Raw genomic sequence first — 13466 nt, 5'->3', positions numbered from 1 at the left:
GATAAACAACCTGGGGTATCCAAGTACAATGGAATATTACTCAGCCTTAAAAAAGGAATGAACTGCTGACTCATGCTATGACACAGATGAACCTTGAGGACATTCTGCTAAGTGAACTAAGCCAGTCACAAAAGGACAAAGACTGTAGGATTCCACTTCTGTGAGGTGTCTAGAGTAGTCAGATTCATAAAGTGGAATAATAATTGCCAGAGGCTGGTGGGAGCAGGGAATGCGCTATTTCCTTTGATGGGTACAGAGTTTCTGTTTCTGTTTAGGAGGATGAAAAACTTCTGGAGATGGATAGCAGTGATGGTTGCACAACACTGAGAATGTTCTTAACTCCACTGAATTGCACACTTAACAATGGTTAAAAGAGTAAATCTTATGTCTATTTCACCACACAAAAAAAATGCCCCAAAATACTACATAGATTTTTGTTAAAAAAAAAAAAAAACCCTCTGGTATAGGCTACCATATATATTAGTTGAATCTGGATAATTTGATTTCTCAAAAAAATGGCTTGCCCAAATTTTTAAAATCTCCATTTACTGCAGGTACTTCAGTGGGTGTCACCCTGGCAACACATTAGAACCCCCTGAGGCATCTTTTTTAGGGTGCAGGTGTCTGGCCCTCAGCCCCGAGGGTGGCCTGTGAGCTGTATCATCTGTTTGCCCCAGGGCACTGCACAAGGATTTTCATCTCCCGCATGAGCCATGATGTAGAAACGTGGGGGGCACTGCTCAGGAGAGTCCACCTCTTCAAGGAGCAAGGAGGGGCTTTCAGCGTCCTGGCTGCTGTTGAACAGTCCCACTGAGGCTGAATAATTGAGGATAAACATGGGAACTAAGATTTGTGGAGCCATGACAATCTACTTGGGTACACATATTATCCCACTGAATGTTCTCTGAATCCTAGTTTACAGATGAAGAAACTGAGGCTTAGGGATACTAAGTAGCCTGCCCAGGTTACCTGTTACAAAACAAGCACATGGATTAGCCTGAACCCATGTCCAGGTCTGATTCCAAGTCCTTCAGTTTTTCCACTCTTTTTCAGTTTGTTTGTTTGTCTCTCTCTCAGCCCCAGCACTTGTCTCATGGTGCAGCGTGAACCTCAAAGTGGACCAAATCCTGAACCCTGGCCGCAACCAGAAAACGCCGCTCTGGGTCCCAGGGAGGAGTCGGTGTTCCTCCTTCCCAGGTCTGATGAGCTATTTCTTGTGCCTGGAACCCATCCCAACCCAATGCCACCCCCACCCTGGTGCCCTTTCCTTTTATGAAATACCTAAAACTGAGTCACCCTGAAAAGTGAACCACCTGCACTTACTTACCCAAGGCCCTGTGACCTCTCAGCCACTGCTTTACCCCACAAATCCCATCTGGCCCCTTGACTGAATATGCTTACTTAGCTCCCATATTAATGATCATCCCCCACCCCTGCTGAGAACGTAAACAGTGGCCATTAATTGAGCTAAGTTTTAGAAATACACACCCCTGTGCAAAGAGGTGCCATTCATTTAGGATGACAGATAAAACCACGTAACTAACTCCACCCACATCCACCTCCCTTTCGCGCCCTCCTTTTTCAGGTGTGCATTTTATCTGATTTTGCAGAAACCCAGGATAAAGTTTGCAGGAGGGTATGTTGGACCTCAGGTCAGGGTTAGAGATGGCGATGCATCATGGGACTCCCGCAGCCAGTTCTCCCCAGCACAGAAGCACCATTGCAGGGGCCACGCTCATTGTTATGTGCGGAAGATAGGCTTAGACAAAGCCACAGCTGACAGTCAAAGTTCCCGGCACACTCATGTCTGAAGTATTTGATTGAAGTTAGTCAAACACTGGGTCTGACCAAGTCATTGTCCTCTTGGTTGCTCAATGTGTTCATTCTCACACCCCCAGTTACATTCTAAAGTCATGTTATTTACTGTAAGACGCTACCAGGGATCCAGAGCTCTCTTTTCTCAGTTGCACAGGCAGCGATGACAGCCACACTCACCTGGACCAAGTGAGTAGGGGGATCATTGAGCATTAGCATGAATATGTACTTTACTTTCGCAGTTGTTGTTAATCTTCACCTGAGGATATATATATTTTTTCCCATTGATTTTTAGAGAGTGGAAGGGAAGGGGAGAGACAGAGAGAGAAATGTCGATGTAAGAGACACACATCGATTGGTTGCCTCCTGCACGCACCCCTACTGGGGCTGGGGATTGAGCCTGCAACTGAGATACGTGCCCTTGACTGGAATTAAACCCTTGCCCCTTCAGTCTGCATGATGACGCTCTAACCCAGCCGTGGGCAAACTACGGCCCTCGGGCCGGATCCTGCCCATTTGAAATGAATAAAACTGAAAAAAAAAAGACCGTACCCTTTTATGTAATAATGTTTACTTTGAATTTATATTAGTTCACACAAACACTCCATCCATGCTTTTGTTCCGGCCCTCCGGTCCAGTTTAAGAACCCATTGTGGCCCTCGAGTCAAAAAGTTTGCCCACCCCTGCAAGCAAAACCAGTGAGGGCTCTACTTTACTTTTTACTTATAAATGGCATGGACTGTTATGGGTTGAAATCTGACCACCCCCCCACCCCCCACCCCCTGAAAAAAATATGTTGAAGTCTTAACCCCAGGTACCTGTAAATGTGGCGTTATCTAGAAATAGGGTCATTTTGCAGATGGAATTAGTTAAGCTGAGGTCATTAGGATAGGCCCTAATCCCTTATGACTGGTGTGCTTATAGGAAGAGGAAAATGCTATGTGAAGACAGAGACGCAGGGTGAACACCATGTGACCACAGAGGTGTACAGGTGGAGAGATGTAGCTGTGAGCCAAGGGATGGCAAGGATTGATGGCCCCACCAGAAGCTGGAAGAGGCAAGGAAGGATTCCACCCAGAGTCTCGGAGGGAACATGGCCCTGCCAGCACCTTGATTACGACTTCTGGCCTCCAAAACTTTGGGAGAAAAATTTCTATTGTTCTAAACCACCCCGTTTGACATACTCTGTTATGGCAGCCCGAAGAAACTCATACACTGCCCTTTTCTTAGGAGATTATTTGGTACAGTATCTGCATTTATAGTGTCTACATGTTGTAGATGAGCTATGCTGTTCTATATTGTAGTCTTTCTTTTGGTTTTGAGGCAAATTAATTAACATGATACAGAAAAGGGAGAATACAAATGCTGAAGCCCTCACTTTAAGCCCTTATGCTCTTTTGTTCTCCATTATTGCATCAAATTATTTAATTGGGCCTCTCTGATTGTGCTCAGACACAGAAAAGAACACAGCCTATTGTGAGACGCCCCACAACCATAATGCAATATCAAATTCAATTCCCATCCAAAGTGCTCGCTGCTAAAAGCCTGTTCTGTGGCTGCAGATTAATGAAGATCTGCATTGAGCAAAGTGGTGGTTGTAGAGACATTATTTTCCTCCAATAGAAGGCCTATTCTTGAAGAACAATAAAAGCATAGAGAAGCGTTAGTCTGCTTATGGATAGAAATAAATCAAAATGAATAAGAGGGTTGATGGAAATAGTCTGAAAGCAGCAGAGTGGAGTTCTGAAAATACTGTTTTTGTTTTGTGAGGACATTTTCTTTCCTCCCCCCGCCCCATCCCTTCAGAGACCCTTGTAAAATGCTGTTGGGTGCAGGATCAAAGGCTGTGTATAGTGAAGGACAAATCTGAAAATTTGAAGCCCGGTTATAGATAATCAACATTTAATAAAGGCAACCCAGGCCAGCCTGTTTATACTCACAGTGGGAGACAACATGAGGGGGGCTCTGGCCAGCATGTCTGCCTGGGCAAGGGGAGGTCACACCCACGTGGTAACAACTGTCCTAAGAGTGAACAGTAATTGTGCTGCTTTCAGCTAATTACACACTAGATTGATTCTTGAGTCTCTCTGCTCCCTCTGCCCTTCGACTGTTGGGTTTCCTAATATTTCCCCTTTTTTCTCTCTCCCCAGACCTTTTTGTTTTGGAATGGCCTATTGTTACCTCCCTCCCCCTCTCCCCCGATCCTAATTTTAATCTCCATCCTAAATTCCATTAAGAATTCCCCAACCTGACAACATCAGCCTTCATCAATCTCTGCCCCTTTCTAACTGCCCAAGGCACAGGTTCTCTGCACCCACCTTTGGCACAGGCGTGTCTTGAACTATGTACCTGAGCTGTCCAATGGGGTAGCCACCAGGCACATGTAGCTACTGAGAAATGTGGCTAGTCCAAATTGAGTTGTGTTGTAAGTATAAAATGCACACTGGATTTCAAGGACTCAGTACAAAAAAAGAGAATGAAATATCTCAATAATTCTTGAAGTTTGATTACATGTTGAAATGATATTTTTATTATACTGAGTTAAATAAAACATATTATCCACATTAATTTCTCCTGTTTCATTTAACTTCTAAAAATGTATCTACTGGGAAATTTTAAATGGCCTACGTGGTTCACATTCGTGGCTTGCATTATATTTCTATTTGGCAGTACAATGGAAGCTGTGGATCATCTATAGTTATCTAAAATGGGGGCAGTCTAAGCCAGAATTTTAAATACAAGAGGACTGACTCTGGTATTTTATTAAGATATTAAGCTTTCTAAATGAAAGTCAAATCCCAACATCCTCACCCTCACCTCTCCACCGGCACCTGCTCCTTCGAAGTCCTGCAAATGCTGCTTTTCCAGGCCGGCAGATGGGCCTGCCCTCACGTTGTCTTTCACACTTGCAGCCTTCCCCTTTGCACCCCTTTCCTCCTTGGGAAGCATTTGCACCCTCCATCCTTTGGCGCCCAGTGTACTCTTGCGCTATCTCCATTGCATCTTATCAAAGATCCATTCACAGTCAGTGTGAATGATTGATTATGCTTAATGTACAGCCTTCTTTGGGGCATTGTCTTTTTAGCAAAGGCAGAAACCTCTGAGTTGACTTCAGCCAAATGGCGTCTTACTGAATGACCATATGCAATGGACAGCCAACGAGGGAGGCACTGTTTTACACAGCATATCTCGGAGGAGCCTCTGAAATCCCAACACTCTTCATTCTCCTAACTGCCCTGTGAACCGAATAGAGGCGTCCACAAAGAATTCCTGTAGGAGCCACTGCAGGACTCTGCTTTCTAAACAGAGGCTGCTCTACTCCAAATTTTTTTTATTGAATTAAATTTATTGGGTTAACATTAGTCAATACATTATATAAGTTTTAAGTGTACAATTCCATAATACATCATTTATATATTGCATTATGTGCTCACCATACAAAGTCTAGTCTCCTTCTGTTAGCATATATTTGGCCCCATTTAAGCTTTTCATTCTCCCCCTATCATCTTCCCCTCTGGTAACCACCAGGCTGTCTTCTGTGTTTATGAGCTTGTTTGCTTTGTTTGCTGCTTTCTGTTTTATATCCCACATATGAATGAAATCATATAATTCTTGTCCTTTTCTGTCTATTTTGCTTAGCATGATACTCTCAAGATCCATCTATGTTGTCAGAAATGGCAGTATTTCATCCTTTTTATGGCTGAGTAGTATTCCATTTCTGACACAGATTTTTAAATCACCATTTCTTACCTATGTCCTCTCTCTGCCCAACAAAAGTGGTAATTGACTTACCCTAGGTCACACAGCTGCAATTTAAACCCAGATTTCTGGACATTAGTCCAACATTCATTTTAGAATACTACACTGCTTCATTTATCAATTTGGTATGATATATTGCTACACCACTTTATTGTGTACTTTAAGGATACTATCGGCTCCTTAAAGATAGGATCATGAATGTAATAGTTATTCTTGTAGGGGAGTGCTGATTGTTCTTTGGCCAGAACAACAAGTAACCTCCAGAACTGGGTTTATACATATTCTAGTTGATCAATGACAATTTTGCATCAGTAAAGAGGCTTCTGAAAGTCAGCCAACCAACAACAGCTTCACTTAATGGCATACTTCATCAATCAATCTGCAACAGCCTCGCTGGAGTGCCCACACTTCCAGAGCTGAAAGTCAAGCAATTCCTAAATACTCCCACTCTGTCTCATCAGGAAATTTAAAACCTCCTTATTCTTGCAAACTCGATCTCAAGATGGTTTCCTGGAAGTGAGTCCCAAGAGTCCACAGCATCTTTACTAGTACTCTCCAGTTCTTCACTGCAGAGCCATTGCTCAAATGACATGGCTCTAATTCTAAGGTTTGCAATCAGTGCATAGTGCAGATAGCTGCATACTGCACAAGGGTCCCCAGCAATCCCGGACAAGCCCCCACATGTACCAGGATGACTTGGTTCACAAACTTAGGAATGCAACATATTTAACTTTATTTTCTATATAAACTTAATTCCGATCTTAAGTCCCCATTCCATGGGAGTTGTAGAAACCTAATTTCAGTCCATTAGGGTTTCTCCCTTTTCCAAGCTCGGAAGGGGGCGGGCTTACATTGTGCCCAGGCATTGGGTCCCCAGGAAGTATATACTTCAATAAAGCCACTGTGGAAACATGATCTAATGTCTTCTGTATAATAACTGGCCTCTGTCTGAGCTCTCATGTCACATGCATTCTCTCACTTCATCTTCTTAATGGCTAGGGGAAATATAGGGTCTTTCCCAAAATATTTTATCACACAAAATGGAAACAACTTATCAAAGCTGTTTTTCTTTTGCTTTGTATTATGAAAACTCAGAACCAAATTTACTATCCAATTAATGAACAATTTTATTGCACTAGAGTGTAATCACCATGTAAGCAGGGTCATGCAACCTTTTAGAACCTGATGGCAAGCACATTGCCTGGCACATAGGTGATCAATAAATAATATATATATATAAAAAGCCAGCAACCAGAACACCGTAACAACTGGAACCACCAGTCGCTATGACACCCTCTGCGGCCAGCAAACTGGCCGGACCCGGGGTGGGGCCCACCAGCCAACCCCTCACCCCTCACCGGCCCTACCCCTGATCAGCCCCCCCTAGGCCAATAGGCCCCCCACACTCTGATCAGGGGCAGGGCTGGCTGGCCAGCAGCCCATGGCCCCTCTCCCTGTCTGGTCCCATCCCTGATTGCCCCCCCCCATTGGGGGCGGGGCTGGCCAGCCAATCACCCACGGCCCCTCCCCCTGGCCACAGGCCCCTGTTAGGCACCCCCAACACCAATCAGGGGCGGGCCGGCCAGCCAATCTCCTGGCCAGACCCCACCCATGCATGAATTCATGCCCTGGGCCTCTAGTTGCAGAATAAATGAAAACACGTCCTGGTTGTGGTACAACTGTCTTACTTTTTATGCTACTTCTGTTCTACACTTGCATATGCTTTATTGTTCATTACTTCAAATTCTTTCTTTGGAATTAGGTGGAAAATAAGGAAGAAGGAAGACAAAAAAATAATGGAGAAAGGGAAGTAGGAAATAAAAGGTTAATGTAATAATATCTTCTGTATTACTTCACAACTTAAACACTTCTTGCTTTTTAAACTATTATCTTTTTCTATATCCTTTTGTACTAATGTATTTTTTAAATGAACCAAATGCATTGAATATTTGATATAAGCAAACAGATATAGGAAGAATGGGGGATTCATCTATCCACCCAAAAACCATTAACTGGGCAACATTCAGTGGAGATACAAGCTGGAAATGAAGAACCTCACAGTGCTTACTGTCTGCCTCTAGGTGGGATAAACATATAAACAACATAGTGAGAGATGCATGTATGAGGCCCAGTGAGAACACAAAGGGATTATGGCATTGAGAAAATTACATGAGCTGAGTCCTGAAATATGAGTAGGGGCTTGCCAGGTGGAGAAGGCTGTGGGTGCTGCTGGGAAACATATTCTAGGGAAAGGTATGTTACTTTCCACACTCCTTTAAAACAAGTAATATTTGGAAGTTTTAAATTCACATAAAGCTGATTGCCTTAAAACAAGAATTATTTAAAAGCAATTTGATTTTGTGTTACCTAAAAATATACTTAGATTTTTTAAGAGACTACTTCATTTGATCAACAGATTTGCTTCTGAAACACTGTGTACACAAGACCCAAACATCTGGAGAAATAATTTCCTTTAGAAAATTTACCAGATTGTACCCTAAGTGCTTTGAAATCAGCAAACCATGAGAAATCTCCTTTTTAAAATAAAGTCATTAAAAGTTGGATAGTGTTACTATTAAAAAATATTCTTTTCTTTCTTTTTTTATAGAGCCTCACTTGAGAACATTTTTCCATTGACATATACATACTTTTTCCATTGATATTTAGAGAGAGGAAGAGAGAGGGAAAGAGAGAAATGTTGATGTGAAAGAAAAACATCAATTGTTTGCCTCCTGCGCTGGCCCTGACTAGGGCCCAGGCCGGGGAGGAGCCTGCAACCAAGATATGTGCCCTTGACTGGAATCGCACCCAGGGCCCTTCGGTCCGCAGGCCAACATTCTATCCACTGAGCCAAACTGGCTAGGGCTAAAAAATATTCTTTATAAAAAAGTTGATTTCTTTGATGTAATATTCATTACCCTGGGCAAAACACCCTTGATAAATGAAAACATTTTTACAGCAAATAATCTATTGCTTTAAGTTCATTTAAACTGATTTGATAATCTGTTTCAATTCCTGTGGCAAATTTCTATATGGAAAGAATTTTAATTAAAATAAAAGTAATATATGCATATAACTTTTTAAAAAAAAATAGTGGAAAGGACTTGTAATGGAAAGAATTGCTTGCCCAACCCTCCTCATTTTCACTTGCCTCCCTAGAAAGATGGGGGAGGGGAAATCAAATAACCTCTACTTTTAGTACTTCCAGTGGTAACCTCCAAATCTTTAAATAATACACTGAGTGGCCAGATTATTATGACTGGCCAGATTATTATGACCACCCCATCAGTACAATGAAGTGAATTAGTTATGCAAATAATAATAATAATAAAACCTTGAGAGTATTTGCTTAGGAAGTTTTCAATATTCAGTATTTTTGGAAGTGTCAATGAAGTACTGATGGGGTGGTCATAATAATCTGGCCACTCAGTGTATACTTCACCTCCACTTATTTATTTACCAAGATTCGGTTTCATTTATATTTCTAATATTTATATTTTAATATCACTATGATTTTACATCACTATGTTGTTTACCTTTTAAAATTAATCAATATGTTTAAACTTATATTTCTCATTCTGTCAACAGCTCCTACATTTGTAAGGCGAGGTTGCTCACTCCTCTGTCCTTCTCTCCAGATCTCTTCTTGACCCTTTACTTTCCAATTTCTGCTGGTCATACTGTGTTTTAAAAAATTAAAAAGTTTTAAAACATTGCAGATTCAAATGTTGTGATATGATTACATTTCCTTCTCTATAATTTGAAGGTGATTACCCCAGTTCTAGTCAACAAGTATGAAAATGGAATCATCTTGCCTGGCCAGCATGGCTCACTGGTTGAGCATCCACCTATGAACCAGGAGGTCACAATTCAATTCCCGGCCAGGGCACATGCCAGGATTGTGGGCTTGATCCCCGGTGTGGGGTGTGCAGGAGGCAGCTGATCTACGGTTTTCTCTCTCATCATTGATGTTTCTATCTTTCACTCCCTCTCCCTTACTCTCTGAAATCAATAAAATATATATTTAAAAAAAGGAGTCACCTTTATTATATCTAATCACTTATTTAAAAATCTGCTATAGTTGTGTTTGTTTTTGAGTCAGATCATGCTTTGCACAGCTTTTTAATTTTCTATGAGATTGACTCCTTTTTCTGATTGAGAGAAGAATCATGTGCCTTCTTATGACATCCTTAATACCCTTACTCATTCTACCTATTACTTAAGATCAATTTTATTCTTTTTCATGACGTCTACTGACTTTTCCTGCTAATTAAAACCAGTAGACTCCTATTTGGACCATCACTTCCTTATATGGCTTTTTTTTTCCTCCCATGGAGTTTTTAGTTCCCATTTTTATGTGTTCATTTCCAAAAAGCACTATCATATATTTTTATTCACTACCTAATTGCCATTTCTATGGGTTATTCTTGTTACAGCTTTCGCATTATGCAATAATGACAGGTCATGGAGCTTTTCTGATTATTTTGCTGTGAATTTTTTAGTATTTCATGCAAACCATAGACTGTAATGTTTATTACAGTTTCCTCATCCTGTAGGATGTTTGCCAAATAAAATATCAGGAAGGAACGTCTGAAAGATTTTTATGTGTGGACCTTTTTTTAACATTCCTTAAAATATATTTCCTCTCTTAGCAACAAAGGAACTTCGGCTACAGAAAGCTTTGTACTGTGTTATAACTTTCATATTACCCTTTCCACGGCCATTTTTCTTGGGTTGCATGGTCTATATCATTCATTGCAAGTTTACTTCATCCCCCAGGATTCATAGCCGATGCTCTGTGGACCATAAAATTTCAGCTGCAAAACCAGAACATCTCATTATTTCTGAAATATCAAGCTTGTATCTTCTTGATAAATAATTCCTACTAGTATAATGTATCAGACTAAAACATATTTTCTGAGGCCAGTGAGGTTAAAGCGGCAATCTCACCTTTTTTAATTTTTTTGCCCCGAAGACAGTGATTTCCATATATAGAGTGACCCCGGTTTGTGTTGAACATGGGGAATGAGGATGAAGCATGAAACGACACATATTGCTGTCAGAGATTTGAAATGAGGCCTGCTAACCTGTAGGCAGCCTTCCAGACTAATCAGCCCCTCGCATTACCAATGTATTCAGAGAGCTGCATACCTTAGCTGGCAATGGGCTGGCAAGTTTTCCCTTTCTTCTTTCTCCCCCCACCCCCTTTTAAAAACCACAGCCATTGACAAATATTACATTTTAATGTAATTCTTCCTTCTCTCCCTTACTGTGAGAGAGAGAGAGAGAGAGAGAGAGAGAGGATCCATTGACACCAAATCCCTGAGACACTGGTCTCATCTGGTTTCCCTGATGCTTGAAAAGTGGGTGCGACTGTTTGGATTTGCTTTTGAATATACATCAGTCAGCGGTGCTTAAACAGGTGATAACATTTTTACTATTTCAGTTGACAACAGTCAGCACTCTGGAATTCAGCCACTTACTAAAGTCGGCTGCCAGGTCTAGCTCAAGACGTTTTTTTGTAAGGAAATCGTGTCACCACTCGGAGTTTTGTTTGTTGTACATTGCAGGGTAGCAACATGGGGAAGGGGAAGAGGTTTTTAAAAAAGAATAATTTGTTTTCTCCTTCCTGAACCTTCTCTTTTAGTGTCCATTTCATATATAAGGAAATCTGCCAAAGTCTTGCAAAAAAATATTTCTGCCCTGGGTCTGTAATTGTCTGAAGATAGAATTAAATATGTATATAGTTATGTTTTTTTGCTTTTTCCCTTATAGTTCCCATAAAGTAGAACTTCATAAGGCTTTTTCCTGCAATTTCTAATATCAATAAAATATTAGATAATAAAAATTATGTATATATTTGCCTGTATTAACATATGTATACAGCAGTGGGAAAAAGTACATTTACAGTTGCTCATATGGAAAATAATACAATAATCCTATATAATAAAAGGGTAATATGCAAATAGACCAAACAGTGGAACTACCAGTCGCTATGATGCGCACTGATCACTAGGGTAATATGCAAATAGACCAAACAGTGGAACTACCATTCGCTATGATGCGCACTGATCACCAGGGGGCAGACGCTCAACTCAGGAGGAGCGCCGCTGGGAAGGGAGTGGAGCCTAAGCAGTCAGTCGGACATCCCCGAGGGCTTCTGGACTGCGAAAGGGCACAGGCCAGGCTGAGGGACCTCCCCACCCCAAGTGCACGAATGTCATGCACCGGACCTCTAGTTAATAAATAATAATATAAGAATAAACTATTTTGCATATTCACAGCTGTAAACCTACTTTTGCCCACCCTGTATATCTGTTATACATATATATGTAAACACACACACACACACACACACACACACTCACACACATAAGCAATTATGTGTGTCAATTATTCCACCATCTATCTGTTGGGCTGCCCTTCTGATAGCTGTTAAATAATGTCAAGAAGCACAATGGTGATTGCCTGCTTTGATGAAAACTCATTTCTATGCTGAAAGTGTAAACAGTAACAGCCACAACAGTGGTTCCAACTTGGGGCTTTGACACTTGTTGGACCAAGAATAGTTTCAAGTGGTCATTGCATCTCGACACATACCAAGCCTTCTCCAGAGACTGATCAGCAATATTCATGCATAAAGGGCTAATTTAAAAAATAGGTAAGTGCTATGGTGATGATTAAAATTCTAAAATTCACTTAATAGCATTACTGAATTTATGGTATGTAGGTGAGCATATATTTCTCCATTATAAGTACAATTATCTTTCAAGTAAGGGATCTGATATTTTTCCTTTTGGGGGGAAAAAGGCCTCATACAAGCAAACGCTCAGAAACCAGCTAGCCAACGAAGACAGTGAGTTACCTTGGTCCATCGCCACAGAGGCGCTGTCTGCAGGAAGCAGCGCTGCAGCCAGAGGCCAACTGCAACCAGCTGACAAGTTATGTTGACTTTTGACTCCTGGGGCCTCCATGGACAGAAAGCCCATCATGTGTGCCCCTTACTACAGCCAAAGTGTCAGGTGACTAAGTCATCCAATAAATATCCCCTTCTCAGAGTTAGAATCTGGGCAGCCATGTTTTCTTAACTGGCTCTGTCATCATACACTTTAGCAGAAACTATATCAGCTTGTGGAAGAATTTAGATTAGTACATTTTAAGCTTAAGTACACAGAAACTCTTTTAATTGGAAAATTATATCATCAATGGTTGATACGTGATTTTGATTATTAATGTTATTAAAAATATGCAAACATAAAATTAGGTATATCTTCCTAATGCTAATGATCTTGTTATAAACCAAGTATAGTAAAAAAATAATAAAATTCCAATTAGCAACATTAAAGCATGATAAAATACTATTGCAAACTTGTAATAAGAAATATATGCTGATTGTCACAACACAGATTTTTGTTTTGTTTTGTTAATCCTCATTGGAGGATATTTCTTCCATTTATTTTAGAGAAAGGGAAAGGGAGGGGAAAGGAGAGAGAGAGAGAGAGAGAGAGAGAGAGAGAGAGAGAAATATTGATGTGAGAGAGCCACATCAATTGGTTGCCTCTCACACACACCCTAACCGGGGTGGGAAACCTGCAACCCAGGTGCTTGCTCTTGACCAGAATAAAAAACGGGACTCTGGTTTGCAGGCTGATGCTCTAACCACTGAACGTGCTGACCAGAGCAACACAGATTTTTTTTTTTAAGTTTAGCCTATAAAGTCTACTATGTGCTACAAAATAATTCTTCCACCATTTTTCTCTTTTTAAGCTATTTTAATTTTATAATTCATTCTGTTATAATAAAAAACACGTCCTATATAATAAAGAGGTAATATGCAAATTAACCATCACTCCAACACACAAGATGGGCACCACCATGTGGTCAAAAATGGC

This window comes from Myotis brandtii, unplaced genomic scaffold (genome assembly GCF_000412655.1).
Source record: "Myotis brandtii unplaced genomic scaffold, ASM41265v1 scaffold71, whole genome shotgun sequence".
Lineage (NCBI taxonomy): Eukaryota > Metazoa > Chordata > Mammalia > Chiroptera > Vespertilionidae > Myotis > Myotis brandtii.
This window is presented reverse-complemented; position numbering follows the sequence as displayed.